Here is a 14,306-nt window from a genome sequence, read left to right on the forward strand (position 1 = left end):
TAAGTGTAAATTTTGGCCTTTTTGCGCTAAAGGAAAGGCCACAGTGTTACTAAAGTTAGTAGGTGCATAGAATATCCCATGGCAGCAACGTTGAGAACCAGTGGTACGTGAGAAAGGCTGTGAGAGCATCTACAATTCTTACTGTGTTTTATATGCTGAGGTAAGTGACAGTGGTATGCCCCATTGACTCTGGAAAGTGCCCACACCTGAGGTTTAAAGTTTGATATGCAGTGCACCAAGAGTATGAGGATTTTCTGCTGATAGGAGGAGCATCAGCAGTTACCACTGAGATATACTGAGCAGCACTGAGGTTAGAACTATAATCACAGGGGCAAAATAATGTGCCACGAACGGGTTTTCAGTGATGTATAGTATTGCGGCAAAAGCCCTGTCTTTGCGAGAAGGTGCCTTTGCTGTTCAGGCCCACACCCTCCAGAGGATGTTTTAGGATCCATGCTGGTCTAGGTCAGCATAAAGGCCACTAGATATGCCCGCTATGTGGCCATACTGTAGATTCCGTTGCTGTCGGGCAGACACCTCCTATCTCCATATTCTAACTCGACCATACTACAGCGTCACACAAAAGTAGCAGATCTGCAAGCTCGAAACGTGGCGCAAAGCGCCACGTTTCGAGCTTGTCGATCTGCTACTTTTGCCGTTTTTTAATTTGAAACAGTTTTAATCATATGAGGTTTCCCCCCGACAGAGACTACTTGATTCCTGGAACAATGGACCTACAGACATTTTCCCCTGCTCCCCGTTTCCGGTGAACGTACAACCAGCGCAAAAGTAATCAACTATAAAGATCTGCCGCTTACCTTGTTGAGTTTCATTTTTCAGGTGTTTTCCCTGTCATAATGTTAACCTTTCAACGCGTTCCCTTTTCAAAGGCGAGCCTGACGAATTCATTGCACAAACGGCGCCATTTCATATCTGTTTAATACTTTTGACCTTTTCATGGGACATCTTCACGCAGCATCATATAAATCTTTAGTCGAGATTAATGGCTCAGTGAATGTCGGCAGGACTGTCACAGCTATGAAAAAGGACTACAGTATGTACTTTCCACAGAGGGTAACTACAGTGGGAGATAATGGCAATCAATATATCCTCTAATGGTGTGGTTCTTTTGACAGCAAGCGTTAGGCTTATTAGAAGACGCCATTGTCCTTTGTTGACTTCATGTGGTAGCTCGGGGAAATGGGGGCCTCCCAGCACAACACAGAGCTTTCTGTGAAGTTAATCCGTGAGCCGTTATCAATTCTCCGCCAGAGTGTGGGTGTTAAGCCACAAGAGACCCACTGCAAGAACACAGGGACAAAACCATGCACCGGAATGAGCGGAGAGGACAGCCTGAAAAATCACTTTGAACATCAGATTTGGGAAGAAAAAAAACATAGTGGGTTTGGAGTAAAGGCTCCTGGTCATATGCTGCAGTGCTGCAGATGCACATGAGTCATGGCTATGGATTTCTGGGATCAATGACTACGGTCATGATCCTATAGTGAACCAGCACAGGTTACATTTTCCCATGGACTGCATACGGTATAGGTCAGTGTGATCATGCCAATTAAAAAATAATAAGCCTGATCATTAAAAATAGGAGTTTCCACCAAAGTCTAAGTTAGTAAAACTGAAAGATTCCTGAAATATGTCTCATTGACTGTGCAGGGTTCAATGCATTTAAGTTCAATGTTTTTTCCTTAATTTTGAGAGCTTTAGTAGCCTAAAACAGCTCTTTTAAGTCGTTCTAAAGTTTCGTTTTGCATGTAACAATACCTTGTATGTATATTGTATACTGTACAGGGATCAATGCGTTTCAATAATATAGAAATGTTTTTTCCTTGAATTTGAGAGCTTTGGCAAACAGCGCTTTTTAGTTGTTATAAAGTGTTGTTTCGTATTATTTCACCCACATTTTGACAACGATGGAATAATTCTATGGCACTGGTTCTAAAAGTGGGGTCCGGGGACCCCCAGGGGTCCTTGGAGGGGCTCTAGGGGGTCCTCAGCAAAATGTGTTACCGTGGCTATTAGCAGATATACAAACTCACAGCGCATCTACTTCGTGCCACGCTGCAAGCTTGTACATCTGCTATTTAAAAAATATATATATATCTCAAACACTATATATAAGTGTTTGAAAAATGTTGAATAATTTTGAATTTGGTTTAACAAAAATATTCTCTTTTGGGGGTCCCTGGCACAAAACATTTTCAGATGGGGATCCGCGGCCAAATATAAATATATCATTTTGGGGGTCCTTGGCACAAGTTATTCTTACAAACATCATGCATCATTATTCATTGTGCTGTAGCACATTTTTGTCAGTGTACTCTCCACTGACCACAAGATACTGTAAGTGACCTAGTTTTATAGAGAATCTATTAGCATGATGCAACATCTCCCTCCACTGTCCATGTCCAGTGCATAAGGGGGTCCCCAGCTGAATGTGCTAATACAGCATCACAATCATTTTAACCACCTTATCCATATTTTATACACTGGCTATTCAAAAATAGCAGATATACAAGCTCAAAGTGTGTCACTTTATTATTTTCTTAACGATTATTCTATCAATTAATTTTTCGATTAGTCAAATAATCGAGAAGCACGTTTGTTTCATAATTTGTTTCAATGAATCAATGTAATGTATTTTATAATTGACCATTGTTTAGCCCTATTTAATGCTTCGTCGTACAACAGTGTCGCACGAAAATAGCAAAAATAGCCGATCTACAAGCTCACAATGTGTCACAGTGCGGTGCATTGTGAGCTTGTATATCTGCTATTTTCCCTATTAAAAAAGTTGAAGGACAAAATATCAATTTAACCTTTGTTTTCTCTGTTCCCTCCACCTGGAATGAACTTAACCAAACTCTGAAACGTCAGGCTTTCATTACTCTGATTTTAAAACTTGAGTTATAGGCATGTTAAAGGATGAGATGGGAGAATGTTGATGTTGTACTGTAAAGCAGTCAAATGTATTCATATTTCATTTTATTTATTTCATTAATGTGACCCTCTCTCCTTAGTAAAGGGCCGTTCACACTGAGCACTATAACTATAACGATAACTATATCGTTAACCATTGTTGTTGTTTTTTTTTAGTTGGTGTGAACTTGACTTAAGCTATATTTTTATAGTTATAGTTATAGTGCTCAGTGTCAACGGCTCTTAGCACCCTACCCTTAATCTATCCTCCCATCCCAATCATGTGTCTTCTTAATGTTCTTGTCTTTCTGTGTTCTTTTAGGTTTGTCTTTATTTTTAATACTGCCATTGTGGCCAGGTCTCGCTCCAAAAATGTGATCTTTGATCTCAATTGGCTACCTGGTCAAATAAAGGTAACATAATAATAAGGTTCACATGTGTTATACCTCTACCCACAGACTCTCAGATTGATTTGATTTCCTGCATCTTAACCCATGAAGACAGGGAACGCATCTGTGTCATTTTTTGATTTCTTTGGCTATTCAAAAATAGCAGATCTACAAGCTCATAGCGCGGCATGCTATTTTTGAATATATAATTGCAATATATTGGAATATATAATATATTTTTCAAAGCGAACATTTGTAACTAAAATCTTTGCTTCTGGGGATTCTATAAATGTCTTCTAAATCTAACAGTTTTTTGAAAAGAATTATGTTGCTATATATCAGTGGTTCTCAAACTTTTTCATGTCAAGGACCACCCAAAATGATATGTATTTGGCCGCGGACCCCCATCTCAAAATATTTTGTTCCAGCCCCCGGGCCCCCCCCCCCCCAGAAGCAAAGACTTAAAAACATTTGCTTTAAAAAATATGTACATTCAAAGATTTGCACACATTTTCATGATTTTTTAAAAATAGCAGATCTGCTATTTTCGAAAAGCCAAAGAAATCTAAAAATGACACACAGATGCGTTCCAGGTCTTAATGGGTTAAGCTCTCTTCCCTCTTCTAGTTCTCGGAGGAGCTATTATTAACCACTGCCGAAGTTTAAGCACTTTCCAGCTCTCATAGATTAATGAAAAGGTAGTCAGCATGTGAATTATTTAGATTAATCCTCTTCATTCATTGCTGAACTCAATCCTGACAGATATGTACCGCTTGACCCCGTAGTTCACTTTCCTTCAGCCTAGAATATCTCTCCTCTTGACCGTTCAACCAGGACGTAGCAGTTTTGTAACTGATGCTTTTATAATATCAGCATCTAACATCATGCCGTAATATCATCAGTCACCGAATGAATGGCATGAATAATTGTTATTGAATGATTAGGGCCATTCAGACTTCTAAGCAACATGACTGAACATGACTTCACTGACGAAAACTAAATAAAAACTAAGCTATCATGACTAAAACTAAGACTAAATATATAGACAATTTCGTCAACAAATAAAAACTAGACTTAAATGTCAGGGAGGGACTGGTGTGGAGAAGAGATCCAGTAGAACTAAGACAAGTCATTTTATGCTTGGTTGCGCTCTGGTGTTGTGCTCTGAAAATAGCCGATCTACAAGCTCACAACGCGTCGCAGCGCGTGTGGGCTTGTAGATCGGCTATTTTCAGCATGCAACCAAGTGTAAAGTCTGCCATTATGAAGCATTCAAGGCACCGCCAAAAGACTAAATCAACTGTAGATTTAGTCGACTATAATCTTATGATATACTAAAACTAGACAAAAACGAAACTAAAAACAATCTGGTGACTAAAATATGACAAAAACTAAATGGAATTGTATTGAAATGACTATGACTAAAACTAAATCAAAATTTGCTGTCAAAATCAACACTGCTGACAAGCACTATATTGAATGCACTACATGGGATTCAGGACCTCTTTAAATGACCAGATACATTTTAAAATGCTGCCTTTTCAGGCTTTTTGTGCTCATTTTGTTTTTCATTCTTTGCTTCTAATTCTTTTCCTTTGCTCCTTGAGCTGCTAACGTGAAAGCCTGCATAAAGAAGTTTATAGTTTATTTTAAAGAATAAAGAGTTTCACCTCACCGTCCGTTACTGTAATTGTGTTGTGACAATAAAGTTGATTGATTGATTGATTGCTTGATTTGTTTAACAAGATTTTAACTATAAAAAGAAAAAGAAAAAACCCACTTGGTTCAAATAACCAAGCTCATCATTCTGCTGGGAAGTTCCAGAAGGCAGCGTTTAACATACGCCTTCCACGGTCCACAGTTTCTAACCATCTGTAAGGAGAATTAATAAAATGCTTAAAACACCACTTTGGAAAAGTTTGGTGAGCTTCTCAACACGTCAGCTCCATTTAGTTCCATTTAGTCTCCTCATACGAGCCAACAGAAGTACAGAACTTTATTCAGAGTTTTGTCTTTAACGACTGACATTCTGTAGTGTAGAGGATAAAGAGCTGGCGTGACTGTCCATTGCCATGAGATTGTTAAAATATATGAACAATGCCCAGCCCCAAATCAAAAGGAACCAGAGATCAAGGACACAATAAATAAATAATAATCTCACAATAAATATGACATGAAAAAAAAAAAAAAAAATAGCTTACGGGAAACTTACCAGTGAAATGACACAAACCTCTACACTCACTACTACACTGTAACACCCTACGTGTTTATTTAGTTCATCTATATTCCGATAGTAATCATTGCCATAGATCGACTATATAGTGTTAGTTCAGTAACATGGGGTCTTCCCCATATCCCCAGCTCTTTAGTAAACAGAAAATACATTTTCAGGTTGGGATACCAATTTGTATCCAAGTAGGAGAGAGAACCCCACAATCATAATGTATTAGCATAACTGTTGTAGTGTTCCAGTTCCATTATTTTCTTTTGCTTTGATTGATTGATTGATTGATTGAATACTTTATTAGTCAGAAATGTAAACAGCACAAGGTACAGTCAGACATTAATTTAAGGCTAAAAGGATAACACAAAAAAAGTCCTGGGAACTTGTTTCCATTGTGGTCCTATGTATTCAATTCATCAACATAGCATACACAATTACAATTTGTCCAACATGTCCTCAACAAATACAAACACTATATGTAAACATTTTAGGCTATAGCAGTATTTGTCCTCCGCAGACATTCAGAGTGTGTGCCTCTAACCTAGAAATGCAGTTATACAGTATGTAGGCATATATTACTTCTAAAGTGTGCAGCGATAGGGGCTCGGTCGCTGTCGCCTCACAGCTAGAAGGTCCTGGGTACTATTCCCTGTGGGCGCAAGGGGCATGTTCTCTCCTCCGCGTCATCAGTGCCCATACCCTTGGTGGGGTTGGCGAAAGGGCCTTTCTGTGTGGAGTTTGCATGTTCTCCCCGACCCGTGTCCCCTAGGCCTCTAAAAAAAAACATGCAGTAATCCTGGTCTCTATACTGCCTCCCCCTGGTCAGCTGGGGCGCCTGATGGAGGGGAAAGGAACTGGTTGGAATAACATGTTCCTTCCGCACGCTACGTCCAACCGGGGAAACTCCCTCTATCAGGTGATAAGAAGAGGCCTGCTCACTCCTCATGCATTGAGGGAAACAGGAGCTCAATTCTGGGCTCTCCCCAGGCTGGCAGAGGGAGATTAGCGCCCAGGATTACAGCTCAGGCAACTGGCACTGGGTGAAAAAATGAGTTACAAAAATCGTGGGATAAAACATTTTGAAAAAATAAAATAAAGTGTGCAGCGATCAAAAGAAAACTGCCTCCCATCCCTGCCCCTGTCTCCCTCTAGCACAGATTCTGCATGCTCGGAACACTTCTGCAGTGCAGTCAGTGACATTTTAAAGAGCCAGTTGCGAGACACATATGGAATGTGAACAAGAAGCCAGCTCAACCAAATGATTGAGTTCCCTGGCTTGTCCTCAGAGAAGGGTTAGAAGAACAGCGCACTGCCACAGCCAGTGGTGGAAGAAGTACTCAGATGTTTTACTTATAACCACTTGAACCCTATATGGTTGTCCCTCAGGGAACACTCCTCAGTGTTCATTTAACTGCGAGTTACTGCAACGTGTTGTGAGCTTGTCGATCGGCTATTCTCAGCCAAACTCTTCCCCACAATAAGGATGCTGGGGTATAAGTGGTTAAGTAAAAGTATCAATATAAAAATACTTTTCACAATTTTTTTTTGCAAATAGCAGATCTGACAAGTTCACAACATTGTGATGCAACGCGTTGTGAGCTTGTGGATGTTCTATTTTCGAAGTGTAAATAATGAATAATATAATGCATGTTTTGTGTTTAAAAGCTGTCAAATAATTGTAGCGGCGTAAATAGATTGCAATATTTTTCTCTGAGATGTAGTGTAGAAGTATAAAGTATTAAAAAAAACTATTTTTTTTCCCGTTTTTAGTCTTTTTTTATTTTCTTTTTAAGTAAAAAAAAAAGGGGGAAAAAGCTGCATTCGCTATGGATTTGTTATGGTTGAAGAAGTGCTAATTACTCAACAGCCTCTCTCGGTTTACTGACTTATGTTCATGGATGAAAAAATAATGAGAAACTCTTAGCTTCTGGGCTTGTGGAATTGCTGTAGCATAGGTTATACAGAGCTATCTGGAGCATATGACCAAGCTGTGCTGTACTGTATATAATGTGTGCAACAGACGTATGAGCATGCACTATAACGAGGAGCTGTATACTATATCCTCGTTACAGGTGTCTGCAATCTAATCCATGGGTCTTCAACAGGGGGTCCTCAGAGTTACAACAATCTCTGGACACTTTTACATATTTTAGATACATTTTAGATATTTTTCGAATATAAAAAAAAATGCAGATCTACAAGCTTGCAGCACGGCATGAAGTGACGCGTTGTGAGCTTGTAGATCTGCGAGCCAATGTATAAATGGATAAAGTGGTTAAAATGATCGTGATGCAACATTAACTACTTTTGCTGGCCCCCCCCTGGAACCCCCCCAACGACCTCTGGGGTTCCCCGGACCCCACTTTGAGAACCATTAATATACAGGACACGTGTCATAGGAATATGCAAGTCATAAAAGAAAAGGTTGTGCTGCATTATAACATTATTATGAACGGTTTTCATCTTCATAGAGCTCTCTCAGAGAGCTCTACTGTAGAATAGATCCAAGAGGTCAGTCAAATCAAAGGGAATTTTAAAGCCTTTGATTTATACTTTGTCTTATGACGGTCTATGAATTAGGCATAACCAGCAGTGGTGGAAGTACTCACATTTTTTACTCGAGTAAAAGTATCAATACTGCAAGGTAGAAATACTCTGTTAGAAGTAAAAGTCTGGCATTTAAAATTCACTTGAGTAAAAGTACAAAAGTATTGGCATCAAAATGTACTTAAAAGTACCAAAAATAGAAAGTACTCATTATGCAGTCCCATTTCACAAGTTTACAATTACAAATATATAAAATGTATACAAATCTTTTGAAAATAGCAGATGTACAAGCTCACAATGCGTCGCATCGCGACGCATTGTGAGCTTGTAGATCTGCTATTTTCAAATAGCCAAGTATAGGGCTGAAGTGCTTAATGTATGTTTTGTAATAATAATCAAAATCTACAAAGTAACTAGTATAAAGTTTTCAAAGAATTGTAGTGGAGTGAAAGTATTTGCCCCTGAGATGTAGCGGAATAGAAGTAAAAGTACTGACATTTTGAAATACTCCAGTACAGTAAAAAAATACCTCAAAATTGTACAAAAGTACAGTACTTGAGTACAGCTACTTTACACCACCGATAGCCAGTCAATCAATCAGCCCTACCCGCCAATGAGAGGGCTGTTAAAGCCCAAAGCACTGAGTTTGGAAGAGGGCCTGCTTATATTTCAGACGTATACAGTAGGAGATGCGCTGAGCAATGCGCGCTCTCACTGTGTACGTTAGAAGACTGCCTAGTACAGTGCCTACCCTCATGCCGACCGTGGCATTTTGCAAGACAACATGCATTATTGACCGAGAAGCTCTTTTTAAAAGAGCCTGAAAGAGCCTCTCTCGCTTCCAAAAAAAACATCGGCGTCTCTGTGGGGGTGGAAACCTCATACTGTATGTCCAAAACTGTTACTTTACAGTATTCAAATAAAAAAATAGCAAAAGTAGCAGATCGACAAGCTCAAAACGTGTCTACGGGTCTAGCTGTGATTGAGCAGGGGGCCGACAAGGAGCACAAAGCCGGTGCCTGAAACAAAGCGAGTGCCGGCAGAGAACCAGACCCCAGACAGGGAAAGAAAAGCTCTTGAAAGGTCACCATTCAGCAGTGACAATGGGATTTTTACAGAGCCGCTCATATATGATCAATAATTTAGCTGTCGGGGGCACTGGCTCTAAAAGGAGGCCATTGAAGTGTCAAAACTCCGCAATTTCCTCTTCTCCTATTGCCAAACTTGATACCTAAACGGAGGGGGGGGGGCTATTTCTTGAGAACAAGAGAATGTGTTCACCCCTCATCAGGTATTCAATTTTCAATACTCGGATAATGGGGAAACTGAGAAGGGTGACATTGGTGACGATGGTCTGCTGGGATTAATTTAAGCCTGAAGGGAATGGTTATGATGAAGGATTCCCACAAAGGAAGTGAAGTCCAGTGAAGAGTCGGGTCTGTTTTGCAGGATATCTGGTTGGTTTGGGCGCTGTTTTATGCTTTTTTTCACAACATATCTTTTAATATTGATGTCATATTATTAATAAAATCATGGCGTTCTGTCAACTATTTGCCACTTGCAATACCCGCACGGCCCACCGGTGGGTCCAGGCCCACAGGTTGAGAATCACTGATCTTAACTCCACTCTGCTCCTCCCTTGCTGATAGTCGCAGTTTAACATCCCTTCCTGTCAAGACTCATAAGTTGAGAAGACTTGGAAAGAATTGAATCGAAATGTAAGTCATCATTATATAGACATGTTTCGGAGGTCACCATTGGGACGTCACAATGACTGTGACCTTTGACCGCCACATTCTAATCAGTTCATCCTTGAGTCCAAGTGGATGAAATTCCCTGAAGGAGTTAGGGAGGGATATCGCATTCACAAAAATGGGACGTATGTGCATATAGCTATGGACAGACTTACGGATACGGACAACCTGAAATCATACTGATTCAGGCCATGGTTTTCACCGGCAGAGGCATAAAATATCTCATCTATGCCTGTTCAGTAAACACAAACACAAAACGCAATGCAGGGCTTTGGGGGTGACCCGATAAAGCGCATATAACACATACATGGGCACAAAAACCCTTCTGCAGCGTGTCCCCGGTTTCGACTCCCGAGTCCCGACTGTTTGCTGTGTGTCATCCCCCCTACTCTTTGTCCGCCTTTCCTGTCAATCTCACTCACCAAAAAACATATTGTCGCTGTCGGCCAGAAACCTCTTACCTCCATATTCTAACTTTTTTTGTGTTATTTGTAAATGAATGCCCTTAACTACTTGATCATACTACAGCATCAAGCAAAAGCATTAAATGTAGCAGATCCGCAATTCGCGACACGTTTCGAGCTTGTAGATCTGCTACTTTTGCTACTTTTGAATTTGAATCCTGAAAAGTTAACAGTTTTGGACATATGAGGACTACTGTACATACTGTAGCTTCCCTATCTTATTGCAACTCACAAAATGAACTTCTGTCAGAGTGTGGATCTACCACCGTCAGTCATTACACCTACAGTCCTGCTATAAGTATGTGCCATTTCCCTCATTTGTCAAATGTTATTGTCAGAAAATGTGATATTTTCTCTCATTGCTATCAAACTCAAAGGGCATGTTATGGAAAAAAAGCTATCTGAAAATAATAAAATCACCACCACCCACCACCAGAACTGAAATCGTTTGGTTTGACAGTTCACCTTTAAATGAGAGGCTGTCATTACTGCGCACAGTGCTTGAGAAAACAAATCCACAGACAGCACACAATAAGCGTACAGTAATTAATGCAGGGCATTTACTGTAGCAGCCTGACACCATTTGGTATTATCCATATGCAAATTAATCACAGCCCAGTGAGCCCACACAGAATGCACACAGAAAAATAACGGTGCCAAATGGAACCAAAACTGGGTCTTCAGAGTGATGCCATAGAATAACCATTTTTGGTTGCAGAAAGAACCTTTCAGACCAAGGTTCCTTAAAGGACGACTTCACCACTTTTCAACATATCTTCATATAATAGGTCCTCACTAATGCTCATGATAAAATGATACAATTTGTTTCTACTTGGTCTGTGTCTCATAGGAGGACTGTGGACAGTCCAGAAACCCGTCTACCAGTGACATCATCGTTAGGCAGGATTTTTTTCCCCAAAAAGATTACACATTTTTTATTCAGATTTTTATTAAGGCGAGAACAATGGGATCTATTATTGCATTGCAACTTCCAGGAATACAAAGCCTGCAGTTTCTATTAGCTTGGATTCCCCATCAATGATGTCACTGGTAGACGGGTTTCTGAACTGTCTACAGCCCTCCTCTGAGACACAGACTGATTAGAAAAAAATGGTACCATTTTATCATGAGCATTAGTGAGGACCTATTATATGAAGATATGTTGAAAAGTGGTGAAGTCGTCCTTTAAAGAACCAATTTATGTTAATGATAAAGAACCATTCTTAACCACTTAAACCCTATATACTTCATCGACCAGTGTCCCACAGGGGTCTACATTTTGGTCCGCTACTTTTTTCCTCCTTTACACGCAGGGCTCTATCTTGCACAGCGCCTTATCCCTTATGCCTGATCTTATTAGGCATTTTTCATTATTTTGAAAAACATTTAGAATTAGCCCAAAGAGCCGATCTACATCAAAGTGTTGTGAGCTTGTAGATCGGCTATTTTCACTATTTTAAAATGTTTAAAAATAATAAAAAATGCCTTATAAGATTAGGCATAAGGGACAAGGGATAAGGCACTCTTGACGAGATAGGGCCCTTGATGTCTTTGTTGAATTTTCACCTATGGGTTTAAGTGGTTAAAGGTGCCTGGTTCTCTAGAACATGATGAACCATTCACTAAATAAAATGGTTCTTTAGTAGGTGATGTTCTTCGTGGAACCATAATAGCCCTTTAAAGAACCATTTAAGAACTATTATTTTTCTGTGTGTAGGAGAGAACACTGCTGGACGAGAGTGGGAAGTGAACCTATCATTGAAGGTATCACTTTCAAGATAGGCTCTGTCTTTAAATACCTCTGTTTAATTGCTGTGTCATGACAGGATAATTACCACTGTCATGCCAACCAACATGCCAACGCCCACAGATTACATAACATTAGTTTCCTGTTATTGCAAGCATTATTGTTGGTAGCACTGCAAGGATTCGTTGCAGGTGTGCAGCCAACAAATAAAATGGGATATATTGTGTATAGCATTTGAAACACACTACTGTTTAAATAATACACACAGCTCTTTTGCACAATGGTTTCAGCACAACTAGTAAAGGAACATGCTACCCGTAATACATTTGAACTCTCATTTGTCCAAGTATTTGGGTGAACTGATTCTCCATAATTTCGTTTTTCTCGTTACATTTGTTCATAATTATTTGTTTGGATTATTTGATATTCCGCAAAGTATTCGCAGAAAAGGATAATGCACATTCTCCTGAATACTCCATCATATGATGGTGTTACGCACCGAAAATAGACAATCTATAAGCTCACAACACGTTGCATTGCAACGCATTGTGAGCTTGTCGGCTATTGATCGGCTATTGTCGTATATATAGTATAAGCACAATGTCTGAAGTTGTCATACATGTTATATAGAGATAGAGTATATATAGAGGTTAAGTGGTTAAGATGTTTAAAATCGCTGCATGTGTGTGTGTGCGTGTGCGTGTGCGACTGTGCGTGTGCGTGTGCGTGTGCGTGTGCGTGCTTAAGTTGCATACGTGTGGGTCTCAGTGTGTGTCAGATATAAGAAGGAGGGGGCAGGACAAAGGTTTTTAGTTTTTTCCTAAAATTTAGAGTAGCCAATAATGTTTTACCCCTTTTCTCCCCAATTTAGTCATTGTGGCAATTGATTCCTCCCCACACACATTTCTGTGTTGTCACTGCTGTCGTATCCTACTGACCCACCTGCCAGTGAGGAGCCCCCACCAGGAGGACGTAGAGCCTTCGTCCGACTCCTCTCGCCCAACACTCCCCGCTGACAGGTGCCGCCCACAGCCCGTAGGAGTACGTGCAATGACCATTAACACCCTCCCCGCCCGGCTTCCCTACCCCGAACACGGTGTTGTGTTCGTGTAGACCGTGATGCACCACGGTGGATTTGAACCCACAACCTCCGTGATGGTGGGCAGTGACTTTACCACTGCGCCACCCGAGTGCCCAGGACAAAAGTTTGAACCACTGATCTAAATAAACGAAAAATATTTTTGCAATGTTCAACTGTGAACTGCAATAACTCCACTCTGTGAGTGAGTGGATGGCAATTGTCAAAGATTAATCAACATGCTTTCATCATTCCGTTGCTATTTCATGCTCTACTGACCAGCCAGAACTGGCCGTGGTGCTGAATCTACTTTAGGCAGTGGTGGAAGAAGTGCTCTTTTTTTATATAAGTTAAAAGTAAATGTCCAAACATTCTGGTACAAGTAAAAGGTCTGTATTCTAAATTTGACTTGAGAAAAAGTTCAGAAGTATTGGCATGATCAAACAATACTTTATAATACTAGTACCAAAGCAAAAGTCCGAAAGTTTTCACAAGCTTTTTCTAAAGCAGATTTACAAGCTCACAACGCCTCGCAATGTGATGCGCTGGGTTTGTAGATCAGCTAGTTTTGAATAGCTAAAGTATAAAATATGGCTTATTTGAAGATGTCAAATAATTGTAGGTGAGTCAAAATTGCAATATTAATACTTAAGTACAGTACTTGAGTAAATGTACTTAGTTACTTTACACCACTGACTTCAGGTTCATAAAGCAGAGTGGAGGGTGGGCAGAGATAGAAAGCATACTCTACTATACAGTATGTATACTGTAGTAGTAGTAGTACTGTAGTACTGTACTGTATATAATATACAGTATGCTATATATTATATAGCACAGGGGTGATGGCCCTGTATACGTTCAGCGGTGTGGTCACAATATCTGATCAATAACTTTTATGATCAATAGCCTATCCACATAAATAAACCAAGTGAAGCGTTAGCCAACGAGGCATGTTTGGGCTCAACTGCTGTCTTAATCAATTTCCATAATCAATGTTTGTACAAAGTAATTGTCCCGGGGCTTTGATTTAACCTATCACCTATTACCTATTAGGTAATTTAAATTAATAAAAGCACTCTCACTCTCTTGTGACAGATGTCACAAGGCAACACAGTGCCCTTTTTGGATGGTTGTAATACAGTACTGTATGTCTTCAGTATAGTTTGTAT

This window comes from Gymnoscopelus microlampas, assembly GCF_963454915.1.
Source record: "Gymnoscopelus microlampas genome assembly, chromosome: 20".
NCBI classification, from domain to species: domain Eukaryota; kingdom Metazoa; phylum Chordata; class Actinopteri; order Myctophiformes; family Myctophidae; genus Gymnoscopelus; species Gymnoscopelus microlampas.